Source organism: Protopterus annectens, chromosome 8.part0, assembly GCF_019279795.1.
Source record: "Protopterus annectens isolate FY-2018-M chromosome 8.part0, PAN1.0, whole genome shotgun sequence".
Lineage (NCBI taxonomy): Eukaryota > Metazoa > Chordata > Ceratodontiformes > Protopteridae > Protopterus > Protopterus annectens.
The window spans coordinates 659363050-659382469 of NC_056741.1; the positions used below are offsets into that span (position 1 = coordinate 659363050).

General features: G+C 40.1%; 1 long non-coding RNA gene across 1 annotated transcript in view; it reads right to left on the reverse strand.

The window, feature by feature from the left end:
- LOC122808969 overlaps positions 1-19420 on the reverse strand; it is a 66908-nt gene that overhangs the window by 36474 nt on the left and 11014 nt on the right. The window contains exon 3 of the long non-coding RNA XR_006365849.1: positions 17848-17903. This is a non-coding gene — a long non-coding RNA (uncharacterized LOC122808969). The remainder of the gene's footprint in view (positions 1-17847; positions 17904-19420) is intronic.

The following is a 19420-nucleotide window of genomic DNA, read 5'->3' on the forward strand; positions in this document are numbered from 1 at the left end:
CTAGAAGATTGCCACCATGCAGAGATTTAAATGGCAGGGCATACTTTTTTGTCCGTCAATATTTAAACATTGCGAAGGTTATTATCTCTGATTTCCTTTCTTTATGCTCTAATTAAATTAAACTGCACTGGGTCTATAGCACTGTCAGCTGTCCCTAGAATCTCTTAGATTTAACACAATTCCTCTAAAAATTGGCTTAAGTCTAACTTACACTGGTGGCAATAAACAAGTATTTTACCATCCCCTATCCTGAAACTTCTAATTACAGCAGCTTAACGCTAACAGAGGAAAAAATATATACTAGTAGATTTAAACAAATATTCTACTTACGTTGCATGCACAGGCACTAGAAAACTTGTGGTCTGGTTTAACCTGGCTCTGCCCAGGCTTGCTCTGCACCCCGCCCTGCCCCCTATTTCCACCCGCCTCCAGTAGTGTTAAATTTATACTACCATAACCACATCCCCTTTTCTAATTACCCAATCAAATTCTCACACATCACTAATGAGTTCTCCCCTTCTTTAAACCATTCCTCCCTCTCTTCTTATAATATCCTGGTCAAATAATGAGCTCTAAAATGCCCCAGCCTCCCACATCGCTCTTACCAAAAAAAAAACACTATTCTTTTCCTTGCTACACCTGATGCTTATTCTATATCTCTTCACCACCTATGAAAACCAGTACTACATCGGCTTTTATCATCCAAAATGCCAAGCCACCACTCCTGCATTCTCAAATATGATAGAACATTGAAAAAGTCCCTTCACACCTAACATCATATTCCCTATAGCTTGCCACCCTATTAGATCCAAAAACTTCAACCCTAGAAAGAAACACTATCAAAAACTAATAAAAAAATTCTTAAAGCTTATAATCACTTTGCACTATAACCTGATTATAGATGGAAACATCCACCCTAACCCAGGCCAGTCTACACCTGGTGACGCTAGCTACCATGCTACCAACCCCATTAATAAACAATCCCTTAGCAGGCCCCCTAGCTCACTCCTGACCTTTCACTTAAATATCAGAAGTATAAATAATAAAGTCCATAACCTGCATGCCTTCCTAGCAGTTCATTCTCCCAATATATTATGTCTCACAGAAACCTGGCTAAAACCTACAATTGCAGATAATGAAGTATTACCACCTGGGTACAATATAATTTGATTAGACTGTACTACTAGGAAGCGAGGTGGGGTAGCAGTACTTTACAAAAATATACTAAATGTTAGCAAGGATTCCCTACAACTGCCCCTATTTAATAACGCACAAATTCTTATTACTAAACTACATATTAATAACAACAAATACATAAATATTGTCTGTGCTTACATTCCTCCAGGCAATAATACGTAGAAGGCATTGTCCACTGGCTATCCACTACATACCCTCAAGAAACCATTGTACTCAGAGATTTCAACATAGACTGGAACACTTGTTCCACTGAATCCCCTACCACCCATATAAATCTTCATAGGTTCACACCGATAATATCTTCCCCCACAAGGTTCAGTAAACCCACTAACAAAGAAAGTATCCTAGATTGGATACTTATCAATAGTCATTCCCATATGTACAAGTTGGGGATCCTCCCTGATGACCTAAGTGATCACTCTCTAACCTGCATTACTAAGCATAAGACTGACATCCCCCACCTGCCCACATACAAAATAATTAGAAATAACAAGAACTTCAACCCTAACAATTTCCAAAATGAACTTAAATTCTGCAACTGATCAATCCTGAAGCAACTGCCACTAGAAGATGTGGTTGCATACTTTAATACTAAATTCCTTACCATCCTTGACCCTCATGCTCCCACACACACTATTAGAACTAATAGAAAAGTTGCACCATGACTTACGAAAGATACCAGATTAAAAATCAAACTTAGAAGTAAAGCCTAGGCCACCTGGCAAGCAATTAAAGCCCATCTTGACCAATTGAGATATCATCAGCTTAGGAATAACTCAAAAAAATCCATTCTGCTAGACAAAAAAAACTACTACTACAACCTTCAACAAAAACACCAAAACAACCCCAAGAAGTTCACCCAGGCCAATCCACCACTCCAATCCTTTCCACCATCACCCAAAAATCTCCAGCAAACATTGCCAGCACCTTTAATAGTTTTTTCACTGAGACTATACAGTCCCTAGCTAGCCAACTAACTCATACATGCTTTAATTCAACCACAGCCAAACCCACTTCCCAACTCTCATTTAGTTTCCAACCAATCTCTACGTCACTTATCCGATCCCTACTCAGTAAATTAAGACCAACCACCTTATCTGCAAACCTCCTCCTTGCGGTGTACTTACAAAAAGTTGCAGATGCTATAGCATTCCCCATCTCCATCTTGATCAATAGAACTATAATAAATCTACCATTCCCTCCATTTGGAAAACATCACATGTTATACCACTTCACAAAGGTGGTAGTTCCACAGAACTGCCAAATTTTAGACACATTGCCATTCTTTCACCACTGGCCAAAATAATGGGGAAGTGCATCCACAATCAGCTAATGCATCTCATTCAGAACAATCTGCTGGCAAACTCTCAGCATGGTTTTAGGCCATACCACAGCACCACCTCTGACCTCCTCTCTTTCACCAATGTTATAAACCATAACCGTAATAACAATAAGCTTTCCTCAGCCATTCTTCTTGACCTCTCAAAGGCCTTTGATATGGTTAACCACCAACTACTCATCCACACTCTGAAAAACATTTCCCTGGATAGCCATTATATTCACTGGTTCCAATCCTATGTGAGTGGTAGACAGCAGGCTGTACTCTGGCATAATAAGCTCTCCACTCTATTACCTCTTACCCTTGGTGTCCCCCAGGGCTCTATATTAGGTCCCCTACTTTTTTCAATTTTTATTAGTGACTTTAATACTGTCATCCCAGATGCAACCTGCATCCAATATGCTGATGATTCAACTTTGATCTTCTCGGACTCCTCCTTGACAGACCTGAAGACCTTATCCCAGATAACCTTCAACACAGTCAAAAATTGGCTCTCTGATCATTGTCTGTTCTTGAACTGTAACAAAACTAAGCTACTACTTTTCTGCCCCACTCCTAGGTCCACTCCACTTTCCTTTACTATAAAATCCAAAAATGGCACCATTAGTTACCCAGATGCCCATACTAAACTCTTAGGAGTAATAATAGACAATAACCTCAAATTTGATAAGCATGGCAACCAAACCATAAAAACTGTTAATAAGATACTCAGATCACTATATAAAAATAGTCTTTTTCTAACCCTGTCAGCCAGGACAGCCATTGCTCAAACTCATCTACTATCTACCCTTCTATATGCCTCCACTATACTCATTAACTTGAACAAATCTGATCTTAGCAAACTTGAAGCAGCTATAACAACATTTACCAGATTTGCCACTGGCTCCACATATAGGACACGCCACTGTCATAATCTTAATCTCCTAGGGTGGCTAGAATTGCCCAGCCTACAGTTCAATCAACTCATAGTAGCACACAAGGTTCTCAACCAACCTGAAAATACACCTGCCTTTAAAAACATTATCAATTCCTATAGTAACTCTAGGCCACTTTGCTCTTCTACAAACTGCTGGTTCAAACACTCAAAACTAACAACTCAGCAGGTGACTCCCTGTTTGCCAACTTTGTTGGCAAAATTTGGAATTCACTTCCAGCTGACCTTAAGCTTGAACCCTCGTTAACTCAATTCAATAAAAGTCTCAAATGGTATTTTACTACAGACTGGCTATGTCCCTGTTTCAATCCAGACTAACTCCTTTTTTCTAATGTGTGCTAAATTACACTGTATGCAATACTTAATTTTGATCATAACTGATAGTGTGTAACCTTACTTATTTTTAATTATGATAGATTGTAAATTTTTCTAGTCTTCTATGAGAGCAATACTGATGCACCCTGTAAATCATGTCTTTCTTTTTGTATTGTGTAAAAGTTTATCTGTAGTACTGGAGCTTTACTCCCCATGCTGCCACTGAAAATGGACATGTATCCAATCGAACTATCCCAGTCAACAAATGCAAAATAAATAAAACAAATAAATAAATATATGTCTGTGCATACAGACAGCTATGCATACGTATCTGTCTGTCTCTATCCCCTCACACATGATTAACCTATCTATCAGTATGGGGTATAAATACACACACACACACACACACACACACACATATATATATATATACATATATATATATATATATATATATATATATATATATATATATATATATATATATATATATATATATATATATATATATAGGTCTACCTGATAACATCGACATGCTAAAACACCGACAACTAAATAACTGACACGAAAAAACGACAAAAAAAGAAAGTTCAAAAACTCGAAACTTCACATGCCCGACAAACCAAAATCCCGACAATCAACAAAACAAATATCTTTCCCGAAAAATGCACACACAACACAAGCATACCAAAAACCTTACAAACCTATACTAAACCTTACATACACAACTATCTATGCACTAACCATAAACCAAACCCTAACCATAAGGTCCGTCACTATTGCACACTTACCTTACCCGCACCCTAACCCTAACTCACTTAATCCGCCCCTAACCCTTAACTCTGTCACTATCGCACACTTACCTTACCCACACCCTAACCCTAACTCACTTAATCCACCCCTAACCCTCAAGTCCGTCACTATCGCACACTTACATTACCCGCACCCTAACCCTAACTCACTTAACCTGGCCCTAAACCTAAAGTCCGTCACTATCGCACACTTACCCGACCTGCACCCTACCCTAATGTACGTCACTATCACACACTTACCTTACCCACACCCTGACCCTAACATCCATCCCTATCGCACACTTACCTTAACATGTTGGTTTTCACAGCATTGGGATTCTCAACTGTCGGTCTTCTCTGTTGTCGATCTTCCGGTGTCAGTGTTCTCATCGTCAGCATTGTGCACTGTCGGCGTTTTCATGTAGACCTATATATATATATATATATATATATATATATATATATATATATATATATTTATATTGTATTATATATTTATACACACGCACACACACACACACACACACTATATATATATATATATATATATATATATATATATATATATATATATATATATATATATATATACATATATAGGAGACAGTGGCATTAACAAAAAGGCAGGAGTTAGAGCTGGATGTGGCAGAGTTAAAGATGTTAAGATTTGCTCTGGGTGTGACGAGGGTAGACAGGATTAGGAATAAGTATATTAGAGGGTCATCCCAGGTTGGAAGGCTTGGAGACAAAGCCAGAGAGGCAAGATTACATTGGTTTGGACATGTGTTGAGGAGGAATGCTGAGTATATTGGGAAAAAGATGCTAAGGATGAAACTACCAGGTAACAGGAAAAGGGGAAGGCATGTGATAAGGTTTATGGATGTGGTGAGAGAGGACATGCACATGGTTGGTGTGACATTGCAAGATGCAGAGGAGAGATAGAAATGAAAACAGATGATCCGCTGTGGCGACCCCTAATGGGAACAGCCGGAGGAAGATGACGATATATATATATATATATATATATATATATATATATATATATATATATATATAGAGAGAGAGAGAGAGAGGAGAGAGAGAGAGAGATACATAAATGTGTAGTGATTTAGACCCTCCACATATATGTATATAACACAGTCACATAACACACACACACACACACACACACACACACACACACACACACTGCTACAGTTACATCCCTGATCTCTCAGCTTACCTTGGCAGAAGAATGAAAACAGAGCAGCAGAGAGGCAAAACTGCGAACACAATTCCTGTCGACTGTGAAATGTCGATATGGAGATTGTGTTCACAGTTTGGAGCATCAGTGTTTTGAAGGGCATCACACTACAGTGGGGATTGGGAAAATTACTCTTTTCCACTCTATAGTGTGATCTTGGAGTTAGAATATTTAAGTAGCAGGGGGTGTGTGGGATGCGGGGGGGGGTTACCCCCTATAAAATGGTAGGATGTTTTCTGCCTTGTACCGGATGTTTTTTTCAGGATGGTGAGTGTTTGAATATTGATTCTTTCCTTCGATGGAATCAACATTGTAAGCAATCATCATAATTCCTTTTTGTTGTTCTGGGTCGGGAATGTGAATGGTCGAAGTAAGTCACCTTGACATTTTGATAGTAAACCTATATAAATATATGAATCCACTTTTTAATTTCGAAAGCCCAGAATCTCGACTTTCAAAGTACCGATCCCAGAAAGTCGAGAGGTTGGAATCTCAAAATTAAAAAGTGAAAAATATAAATAAATAAAACAACTATAACAATGTTTTTGCAGGAGGGCAAGCCCCCCTACACCCCCCCCCATACCCCCTGCAAATAAATATACCATCTCTGAGATTGCGCTACAGTGAAGAGAACTGCTTACCATTTTATTCACTGTAGTGCGATCTCAGAGATGGTATATTTAAGTTGCAAGGTGTGTGGGGGTGCAGGGGGGTTTGTCCCATGCAAAAACATTGTTTAGTTTTTTTTTTTTATTTTTTGGTCCACTTTTTAATTTTGAGATTCCAAAATCTTGATGTTTTGAGTTCGATATTTCAAAACTTGGGATCTTGGGCTTTCAAAATAAAAAAACTGGACCTATATATATATATATATATATATATATATAGATATATATACATATATATATATATATATATATATATATATATATATATACATATATATATATATATATATATATATATATATATATATATATATATATATATATATATATATATGTAATATATATGTATGTATATATATATATATATATATATATATATATATATATATATATATATATATATATATACACATGTGTATATGTGTGTGTGGAATGTACGAATGTCCACAATTACACACAGAATGCTGGGGTTTTCTGCATGTACACACACAACAGTTATCTGATGGTAACATACCAAGGCCATATCATGACAGAATCCACCCAACCACAGAACCCTGTGCCTATGGAATGTCACCCTGTAAACAGATAATGGTGAACAGGTGGTGTAATGTGCAATGGCTTCATTGCAGGACTTGGACAGGCCATATTTCCCTAGCCAGTTGTCCACCTAGCAAATTGCAATCGGCCGGACATGGCAAAATTGTTACCTGTATACACATAGCAGGTACCCCACTGCTAGGATACTAGATACACTAATAGCATAAAGCAGGTTCACTCTGCAGGCCACACATGCTGTGTAATACAAGGCCACTTTGCGTAGTCCACAAGTACTGTGGCTGCAGCTACATATCCAACAGATTTAACTGGTGGCTCATGTGATAAGTACTGTGAGTTATAATGTGTAATAGCAGGAGTTCTATTCTCCCTTCAGCCACCTTGTGTGTGTTTAGATATTTCCCTTACAGCAGTGCAGACATGGTCATCTGGCCTACGTTTGTGCAATGGTTAATTATTTCATGACCCTGTGACTAGTGTCCACCTGAGCATTGTCCTCCTTGTCAACACCTGCTGATGTCATCCACCTTAACAGCACTGACTGACAATCTAACAATAGATAAGCTCAGTGGCGGATGTGATAAGCATGTAGTGCTGTAGTGTATACTACTAGATAGGTAAGGGTTCTAATCTCACAACAGACAACTCTGTGTTTGTGTATAAATATATACCCTTGCAACAGTGTACACATGCCTGTAACACATATCTCTGTGCAATGGTTATACAATTTAAAGCCCTGTGATTACCTGTTAACCTCCCCATTGGCCTCATTTACAAGGCCTGCTGATGTCATCCTACTTAATACCACTTGGTGACAATGTAACAATGGATAAAGTCTGTGGCACATGTGATAATTACTCACTGCTATAGTGTATACTAGTAGATAGGTAGGTGTTCTAATCTGACAACAGGCAAGTGTGTGTGTGTGTGTGTGTGTGTGTGTGTGTGTGTGTGTGTGTGTGTGTGTGTGTGTGTGTGTGTGTGTGTGTAAATATATTCCCATGCAGCAGTGCACATATGGCCATATAGGTATGCAATGATCATTCATTTTACTGTCCTGTGACTAGCTGCTGGCCCTAAATAGCCCACAGGCATAAATGCTATCTGTCATCTGCTAAGTTTGTATGTGCAGAACACCCAGGATAGCAGTCCTTATCACAGGTTATGCATGCATAATTACCTGACTGCCCCCAGTTTCTCTGACACACTGTTCTGCACATATGCACCCAGGTAACCATGCATGTACACATCCGTACCTTGCTGAAGTCATATTTCTGCTTTGCTGCCATGACATCCTGAGCCACTGTATTGCCACCAAGTCTCCATAGCTCAGCCGCTCAGACCCCTGGAAATGAAACATACACAGTTATGTGAGACACCTGTCAGTCTGCAATACTACTTGCAGTCTAACATTATGCAACAAAGATACACACACTTTGATGTGTATGCATGACACATGTCAGCATACCGCACCTGTCTTGCTCACAACAGCTCGCATGGCTAAACACTACCACACTACAAACCATACATGTAAAGTAATATAGTCATCCTGTGCATCAGGCACATATTTGCATGTCCCTGACTCGATGGCATAGTTGGCAGGGATGTGGCACAGGCATCATCACATGCACAGGGTGTGTTGTGGGGGTGCCAAAGGCCTAAGCTGTGCCAAAATGTTGACAGCAAGTGTCTGAGTCAGGAAGGGGTGCTTGTTATGTGGGCCATGGATAGGTGCTGTGTGTGTCTGTTGGTGACCTGCATGTGACAAGTGATGTTTGAGTGTGTGCTGGTCAACAGTCAAACCCAGTACTAGCCCTACACATGTGTATGTTGGACAGCTGTGGACCATATATGGCAGAGTGGGCAGTTCACCGTCTCTGGCCACAAACAAGGGAACTGGCTCTGCCAGAAGTGGCACTGGCACCACCATGCCCAGGGTCAGATGCAGTGCCCGTAGCTGATGGTGACTGCTGTTTGCTGGGCCTGTGTCCCCCACAGGACCACCCAAAACCATGTGCCCATGGCATACCACATCATAGTGTGGACAACATACTCCCTTCTGTGGTGCTAGAGGTACTGCCACTACGAGAGTGTGAGTGTGCATGGTGATGTGCGCCCTCAGCAGATGGAGTTGCTGAGCTATGTCCACATGTCCGATGTCCTAATCCAACCAGATGTTCCAGCACAAACAACATCCAGTGAAACACTGACATTGTCTCAGCCCACCATCTGTCCACTACATCAGTGAAATGATCCATGGCATCACCAATGCAGTGGAGGCAGTCACGAATGTCAGACTGTGATGCATCCTTAATCCTGAGCATCCACCTGTGTTGCATTTGAAATGTGCCTGTGCCTCTATGATGGACTGAAACCTGAAGTGGGTGACCCATGATGTGACATCTGTGACAGGTGGTGGATGGGCGGCATCATCCTCTGAGCACCCCTGTCAATCTTCCTGTGTGGGACCTCACCAGCTGTTTGGCTATGGCCAGAGTTTACACTCACTGTCCTGTTCGATGTCACCGCACTCTGACTGTTCTATATTTGTGGCCTCAGGTGACTGGATATGTGTAGGCATACTGACTGTGTGCCGGGACAATGAGGGTGAAAGTGGGATGTCAACCCATGAGACAGATTCATCCACCAACAGCCCACCTGTGCCTCACTATGACCACCATCATCATCAGAGTCGAATGAGATACTGACATCAGGTTGTAAGGCGGACAGACTCCAACTCTGACATTCATCTGTGAGGAGGAAGACAAGATAAGTACATTACTACCTGCACTATTATGGATGGTACTCCACACAGACACATTCAGGTGAGGAGCCACAATTGCATTATACATCACACGTCGTATTTCTGATCCCATGCACAACACACAAACACACAACATATACATACAAGACAGGCCCTTTATGACATGCACTGCAGCCACATCCACTCAATGTTGCCAGTATGATACACCTGTGAGATAAGCAGTATGTCAGTGTATCTGATAGACCTACCTTTAAATCACCCTTCATGACCATACCATGCCAATTACAGTATCACTGCCCTCAGGTATGCACTATCTCCATACTGTGTGTGAACAGGCATCTGTGAGTGATTGCCTCCTGTATATCAGGCTACATAGTCCTTCACAAAATTAAGTGCAAATGTGTTAATGTTCATGCAAATACACTTTTGTGATTACCCATTCAGTGCACCCGAGTTAACTAATCCATAATTGAACATACAACCTAGTCCACTCTGGCTAAGCATAACAGTTGTGCCTAGATCAAAATGGCAGCTCTTAACATTCTTAGGGTATATATCATCCGTAAAACAATAGTTTCACACTTACCAGGTACAAGACCTTGGATTCCGGCCACACCTGAAGCAATACCAAATGTGGCATTGTTACAGGGTAATATGTGCATATATCCACATGTACAGTAGCTTATGTGATACTGCCTACATTGCTGACATTCTGTGTGTGTGTGTGCACAACTGTGCATTAAAACCAACTGCCCCCAATGCAGATAGACCTGACACTTATATACTGGTATGTAGAGGATGCCACAATGACTGATGCAATATTATAGTAATGAACACAGGAAGCTTAACTGGATGCTCCTTTGATGTGGATGCTGTGGCACCCTCCTCCAGGATGTATGGGGTGATGGATGCTTGTGAGCTGATGGTTGTTCCCAGGTTCACCAGGAATTCCTCTGTGGCTGGCAGTGGTTGTTCTGCTGCAGTCCCTCCACCAGTGGCAGCACAGTCCCTGACCACAGTGGCTGCCCTTTGCTGTGCAGTATTGACCATACCTATGGCCCGGTGTCAGACCTGCTTGTCACTCCTGTCTGGTTGGCCTATTTGGTTGACTGCCATGATGAGGTCAGCCCACAGTGCTTCACATTGTTCACAATGCTGGTGAACCCTGGACAGCAAAATGTTATGATACAGTCTGAGGCCATCCAGGATAACATTATTTTCAGCGGCTGAAAATGGTGGCTGCCTCCGTCGATAAAACCTTCCTGAAAGACAACAAGAAGGAACACATCATAGGACCAGATATGTGAACATCCACTATGAACAGTCCCTGCACAACCAAAATGGCCTGCACTATCAACAAGAAGGAACACATCATAGGACCAGATATGTGAACATCCACTATGAACAGACCCTGCACAACCAAAATGGCCTGCACTATCCACTGCTACTTCCCACATTATACCCCACAGTCTATCAATATGCTACATGTGTGTCTATCAGCAACATAGTAGCAATACCGGTTATGTCCCTGTGTGCAGTGGCAGAGTCTGTTGTATGTCTCCACACCCACCAATGCCATCTACTGGGGTGTGTCCCCTATGGGCAAAGTCCCACTAGTATGTCATACAGCCACTGTCAGACAAACAGGTGTGTGTTATTACAACCATATGGGGACAGTCCAGCAATACCAGTGTGTCACAAAGACAGTAATGCAAACCTGCTGTAGTATATCTTCCCTGTAGGCATCATACCTCTCGAGTACACAGATGTTTTTGTAATGTGTACGGGTGCCTGATATATGTGGTCCTTTTGGCACACACCTGTGGATGTCTGGCAAATGGCTGGGCAATAATTAATGGTTGTTGTCAGAATATAGAGAATCTGGCTGTCATACACCAGACCCCTCAGAATACACTTATGCTACAGTAATATCTGTTAGTCTATTCATAGTATTACTCTGTATGGCCAATATGTACACTCTGTCGCTGAGGTTGGGACTGTGTCCCCCCACTAATAATGGCTATGACATGAATTCCTGCTGTAGGGGGTTGCCAGGTATGTTAGAAATAGCTCTCAAGGAATGAGGTGCGAATGTCAACAAAACAGTGACCTAGTCAGAGTACATTAGGGACAGTCAGGGACACCTTTACAATGTCAGAACTATTCCTGTGTGACATTCACAAACTGAGAGGAGCTGAATAACAGTACATCATGTGATATTATGGCTATGTTCACCCTTACTTATTGTCAGTGTGTCTAACTCATAATCCACTAGCTTTCGTACAGGAGCTACCATTGTAGTGGGGAGTAAGAGGGCCACAGCTGTGATTTGATTCAAATCAGACACAGTTGGGAGGCATGCCTGTAGCTGTTGGACAGCAGAGTGTCACCAACATGTCATTCCCATAGATGTACTACAAGCCTACTGTTGTAATCCCTACTCACCATACCTCCATCCTCCCATCTGCATCCCATTATATGGGGACATGTATTACATACCTGGTAGAGTGATGTAATCCTTTTGTGAACAAATCCTCATAAAAAGCTTGCTAAATCATAGTCTGTCTTGGTAAAGCAACATACAGACCTGTTTCCCATAGGCAGTTGATTGCTTTTTGTTGGTAATGCTCATTAACAGGTAATTGTGCACCAATCTGTGGCTCACACTTGCCAATTGCATTCAAAACAGCTGGGTTGCACTTTCATTATCCAATGACATGACTCCACGGTGCAGTATATTTAAGGCCTTTATGTAGCCCTTTGCTCCTTTCCTAGGCTTTGAGATGGACATCAGTGAGGTATGGAGACTACAGCATCACAGAGGGTAGGTACAAATACTGCCCATTGTTGAGATTTATGAGGTATGCCAACAGTTTTGCATGCTATGTTTGGCCATTGTCCCATGACATTGTGATTATCTGGCAGTTCAGTGTTAAACATTGTGGGTTGAGATCAGTAAGGGGGGAGAGACATGTGAGTGTCAGACATCATACCCATCAGAATATGCACGTTGATGTAGTAATTGCTATTTTATCAGCTCACTATCTTTGTAGGGGCAAACTGTGAAACATGTCGCTGTCGCTGGACCGCTGCCCCCCTTCATGTATGGTTTTGTCTGGATCCCTTGTTCTGGGGGTGTAAGGTATGGTAGGTCTGTAGCAAGTAGCTTAACATACATTTGCATATGTTGCAGGCTGCAGCTGCTGCTGTAGCCAAGGACACATGGGGGAGTGAGAACACTTTGAAGGACAGCAAATATGTGTAACTGAGGCAACAGTGTCAGCTCTGTCATTACAGCAAAGCCAGGGAGAGGGTACCCTTTACAGTCCACTTGAGGGATGTGCTTAAGGTACATCTGTTATATAACAGTGCCAATCACAGAGTAGTAGGTGACATATAGTTAGGCTACATGAATATGTGCAGTGTGTCCCTACCTACAGGCCTTTCACTTGCAAACATGGGTCGCGGTTAATTCAGTAGCAGCAACCTGTGTGGGTTAAAATTGCATGACTCAGTAATTATTTGCTGAATTTACAAGAATGTAATTAAAGTGCAACACACTGGATTCGAACCCAGGACTGTGGGTGGCAAAACACACTGTAGGCAAGGCATTTAACAGACTGAGCTACTGAATCAGTGCTGTAGCAGGTGTATTTGCAAGATATATATATGCATGCATACAGTCTTTAATACACATTGTCTGCATCCATCATTATGAGCATGGCTTTCAAAGGCAGTTGTCCCAGTTGTAGACATATGTACTTTGTCACTGCTGCCTTAGCAGGTGTGTTTAAAGATGTTGCTGATGAAAGGGGATGGTTACCTGCTATCATACCTGTCAAACTGTTAGAGCAAGAACTCTATACAGAGTCAAACATACAAATGGGACAAAGGCCCAAAACTAGGGACGATCTTTACTTATTGCTCTTACAAATGTAGAAGAATAGCATGTGTTTTCTGAAGGGTATGAAGTGTGACACTCAAATGTTTGTCATGATTTCCTAATCTCAGTCTTTAATGACTTGCCACTACGTTGCCAGAAACATATGTTTTTAAGGAAACCAGTCCAAACATAGGGGGAAAAACTGTGGACATTCTGCAACAGTCTGTACAGCTGATGGGTATACCTGCTATCCCAGGCCTCATGTACATCAATTGTTATTTATTTATTTATTTGGCTGTGTACTGGTGTAGTGTTTGCATCACAGTCCCAAGTACACTGCCATAATTCCCCTTATATGTACTTGCAGTCTGTCAGTGGCAATTAGTATATGTTTCTGGAAACACCTATTCTAATTCAGATCTGAGAGGTCTAGTGGACTAATGCACTGTGATGTAGTTGATAGGGACCCATGTTTGAGATATGGCAGTGGTGATTATTTTGCAGATGTGCCTAACACTGTGAGAAACACATAAGATTATTAAGGTACTTTTAAGCACATTTAAGCAGTTTGAGCAGATTTGCATGGCTTAGCTCCACCCAAACCCGTGCTAAAAATAAAAAAAGTAAAGAAAAAGGGGGTGATAGGAAAGTGGTAAAATGTGGGCAAGCAGGGGGAAAATATACTGAAAAGGAGGTAGTAATGTGAAGGACAGGTGTATGAAAGGATCATAACTCTCCATTTCTTGTACAGACATGAAGGAATTGTATTCACACCTTCATTCATCCAGACTGCCTTTGGTTCATTTTTTCAGTTTTATAGTTTGCTTGTGTTTCACATTTTACATCCTTGACCTTCGAACTGCAGTGGGATGGCCTGTGAAGAGAGCACACAAGACATACTGCTTAACCTCTCAGTGCATTCAGTGTCTGAATAGTTCACTCTTTTCATCGAGCAACTTGCTAGGACTGTGACAGGAGCTATACAAGATGTTTTTTTGAAACTTTATGGATCTCAACACCATTTCGCAGCTCAGGTGGGATCCGTTTCCCAGTCACATTTGGCTTCTATGAACAACCGAGAGCTAAATTACAATGGTAACAACACCAATAGCAGAAATGAGAACAACAAAACCTTTTGGAGTGGAAACACAACTGTTCACATTGATGGTAGATATCTGGATTATGTCTTCAAAGAAGTAAATAATACTTTTCTGGACATCATCTATGTGCAAAATGGTGACAATGTAAGTACTCTTTCAAATAATAATTACAATGATGTCGGCAGCTGTAGGAGGGACATTTTTGAATTAGAAAAACTGACAGTTCATTTTGTCTTTTTGGAGGTGGAGGTTTTATACCTCAACTAATGTAGCAAATGTAAATGTGTTCCGCAAGGGCTTAGACTATCAAAATTTCTGAACTGTGTGAGTCCTGGTAACCTGTTTTACATTGAGATGGTTAATTTATTCAATGAAATGGCTATTAATATGATGCGGATGCTGGTAACACATTATGTAAAGGAGACTGATACAGTCAAAGGAAATATAGCAATTTTGGAAACTAAAATTAAAGGACATCACTGCTTTAAGGTGCTATCTGATTTATACAGCAGTATTGGTGCAAAAGCTTATAGACATAGAGCAGCTATAGTCACAAGGAAGCAGTCTAAATTATGGAGAGACTTATCAGCTTATGCTAACAATGAGGCCTATCCAGTGCAATGCCACCGGGTCTATCAGGAAAATAATACAACTGTGACTGCTAATGACAATAATGTTATCCAGGCTAACAACTGCCAGGATAATAATGCAATTGAAAATAGCAACAGTGTAGTGTGTAACAATGTCCCTAATGGTACTGCTGTTCAGCAAACTTCAACAGTTTCTGGTAACAACAATGCACCATTTGTTAAGGTTGCCTCTACCTCGGAAAATTTTCGAGAGTCGGGTCCTTTTTTGATGGACCAGGGTGGCAACAAGCAGACTCCCAAGTGGTCAAATCAGGCCCAGAACAAAACAAAAATAAAAGAGAAGGAACAACAGGAAGAAGAACTAACTGTTTCTGATTTTGAAATTTGCATTTTTAATTTGTCTAATAGCACTTTATCTAAAGATGTTATTTCAGTTTTGAAAAAAACATTTTTCTTATATACCTAGTTGCTCGATTAACATCACAAAATTGATTGTTGACTTTGAACTTTTTTTTTTAGAAAATTGAATCTTCGTTACATTTTGCATGATGTAAATGTTGACAGACATGAAGGAATTGTGTTCACTCTTTCATTCATCCAGACTGCCTTTGGTTCTTTTTTTCAGTTTCATAGTTTGCTGTGTGTTTCATGTTTTAAATACTTGTGGATCATTGCCCACCCAGAATTCTTGGACCCAGGCATCCAAGATATCTCCCTTTCATCTTTTCAGGTCATCATGGTGGTGATGACACTGCTCACCTGTGCAGGGGATACCAGTTGCATTGGTGAGATCCCTTGCCAGCCAGTCCCAGCACTCTGTTTTGCACTCAGAGCCATGGTAACCACCCTGCATAAGCCAGTTTTCATGTTTATTCGCTAGGAGTCTGATCATGACCCTGGACTCCTCAATGCCCTACCGCTGCACCCAAAAGCATGAACCCTCTCCAACAACTGCCACAGTATCCTCACAGGTTGAACTCCAATGGACTCTGTAGCATTCTCACCTATTGTGCTTAATATAGCCTGTTTTCCCACCCTTACACGCCACTGGGCAATTTTTAAAAATGGTGCGTTGCTTAGCACCACGCAAATCAGTGTGGCTGAGCTGAGCAGTGCTTAAACTGGTAATGCTTAGCAATGCTTTGCAATGCTTAGCAGTGTGCAAACCAGCTCAGCAGAGCTGCATGGAGCCAAGCAGTGCTGAGCAGTGCTAAAACAGATCTTGTTTTAGCCGTGCTTGGCATGGCTTAGCAGGGTTTAGTGGGAGCTTAGCTGAGTGTAGCATATCAGAATTTAAAATAATTGGCATAATTTCCATTTGGTAAATAAATGCCTATTAACCCTTCTGTGTGTTCAAAACCTGCATCTACTGCACATAAGGCTGTCACTCTAACTATCTGGATGTGTAGAATGCTGCTGTACTTTTAGATATACCTCTCAGCTACATTTAAACACTGCAGGGCATAATGCCGCACTTTGAAAACCCGCTCAGCTGTGCTTAAACTTGACCTTTGCATTAATAATTAAATGTATCCGGTTTCTATTTTTAGATGTCTGGCATGTGTCAATTGCTGCACACTGCACCATGCTAAGCAAACCTAAAAAAAAAATATTGCATTGATATAACACATAGACAGTGCAGGGGATGTGTTACTCATTTGTGGACACAGTTAGTAACACACTCCCTACACTGATTCAATGACCGTATTCCATGGCTATCCCTCAGTAATGTGCCATCATTAATATGCATGGTGCGTTACTGAAGGGGAACCATGTATATGGCCATGGTACCTTCCATGTAGTCTCTACACTATGCCTACATAGATTTTATTAAATCTGGGGGAGTATCTAAGTTCAGTATCATCCATTTTGAAAAATTATTCAATGTTTGAACAAGTGGTTGTTTGCTTGTGAGACAGTTAGAGATTCATTTTGTTAGTGAGGAGTAATGCCATCATAGCTCAGGCTGTTAATGACCCAAAGAAATGTCTGAAGTCCATCACCTTTGCTTAAATGTCAATGGTATTAATGCTATCATGTGAAGCCTGACTAGTTGAAACATAAAATTCTGTGAGGCATGTCAGTGTTAAAAAGTTTGGATATAACTATCTCTAAGATGATTCTAGGATCTGGTTATATTTATTCGAGTGTTAATATTGTTAAAATATTTCTTATTCAGAGAACTTGTCTGGATTTATTTACAGCTTCAATAATTCTTTGTAGATATAGGCTACAAAGATTTCATTCTGGTCATCTAACACATAGCCATCTTCCAATAAAGACTTAAACATCCTGATTAAAGGGACCTACTAATGAGTCCTTTACCTTATTTATGAGCATACCTTGAATGCAGCCTTAACAATTTACATCACTGTCTTGACTGCAGCCTGTGCTGTAATGAAAGAGTAACATTTAACAGTCACTGGTTGTAACAGGTGCTAAAGCATGAAATAGAAAAAATGTCTTACCTGTACCTTTCACAGTTTGGTAAATGACTGTTTGACTGTTGTTTACACTGCTCTCCCTAGAAAACAAATAAAACAAGATATACATAATGTTTGTCATCACATCTTTACTGTATTGCTGATGTTGCTGGTTGCCAATAGGCTATATTGTTCAGCCTGAACCAAGGTACACCATCCTTTGTCACATGCTTCCCATAAAACAAGCATGTCTGATATGAAAATGAAAGCAGGGAACCTAAGTGATAAATATTCTTTCTTTTCTGATGTATCCTTCTGAAAACTCTTACTACACACTATAAAATCACATACACTTTATGCTTATTTTATGATTAAACAATTAAAATATCAGGTTTTATTGATCCACTGCTACTATGTAAATACATTTTCATATGGAAATCATTGGTTATACAAGCATTTAAACATATGTTTTGACATTATGCTGGGTTAGAAAAGATAGGTAGTTATTAAAATGTGTCATTCTGGGCTATACACAGCATGAATATTCAGAAAATACTCAGATAAACAGAACGTGGTTAAGCTGTGTCATTTGATTCTTATTTAACTTTGTTTAGCCTTGTTCTGAATTACTTGATACTACCATTTTCATATATGATGGGCTGCTGATAAGCATAATTTTGCAGTATAATCTTGAATTGTTGAAGGTATTAACAAAAAAAGATGTTAACTTTAAGCACATTGCAATACAGATACTATGCAGTATATTTGTCATTTTTAAATTCCCCCTTATGGATTTTATTGTTCTTGCTGCTTTGACATCAAAAGTTGTTTTGTAAATATTGTGCTGCTTTTTTTAACAAGTATGATGCTCTTGAATATTTTTGTACTGACAACTGTAAAGAACAAAGCATTTCCCTTTACTAACTGTGAATCCACTTTTAATTGAAGAAGCCATTTCCAAATTTTGTACATCCATGCATTCAAAATATTTTTATTAATCTGAAGTTGTCTTTTTCTACCTGTTTTGTGAATATGTGTCTGATTAAAGAATTTGTTGTAAATCTGCATTTTCCGGATTATGTTTGATGTACTAACCTGTTACCTTTATGGGTTCCAGCTGTGACTGAATATGCCTGGTGACCAGCATGCCTACTCAGTTATCAAATGTTAAAGAATAAATAAAAAAATAAAAGCACAAAGTATAGATAATCTACTTCTACACTTGTCACAGCTCTCCAAATTGTTATTTATGCTAGTTCCTGCTCAGATAGATGGAGGTGGCTAAATCCAGTGTTATAACTATAAAATATACAGTATACTTTAAAAATATCTATTCCCTCTTGAATTGTTTTGAGAATTGGTCTATATGTTCATATTACAATTACTAGACTAACACCCCAGGGCAGCTCTTTTAAGCTGAGCCATATTTTCCCATTTTCCCATTTGTAAATGAAGGGATCCATTACCCATCTGCAAATAGTTTGGGCTGGCCATATTTCTGAATGTGTACATAACAGGATTATGTTACCCAAAGTCCTATAGTTATGTTGAGGTAGCGGAGCACTTGCAAGTTGTACAAGTCCAACAGGGTCTTAGGTTCCAGTCCAAGAGTAAATTT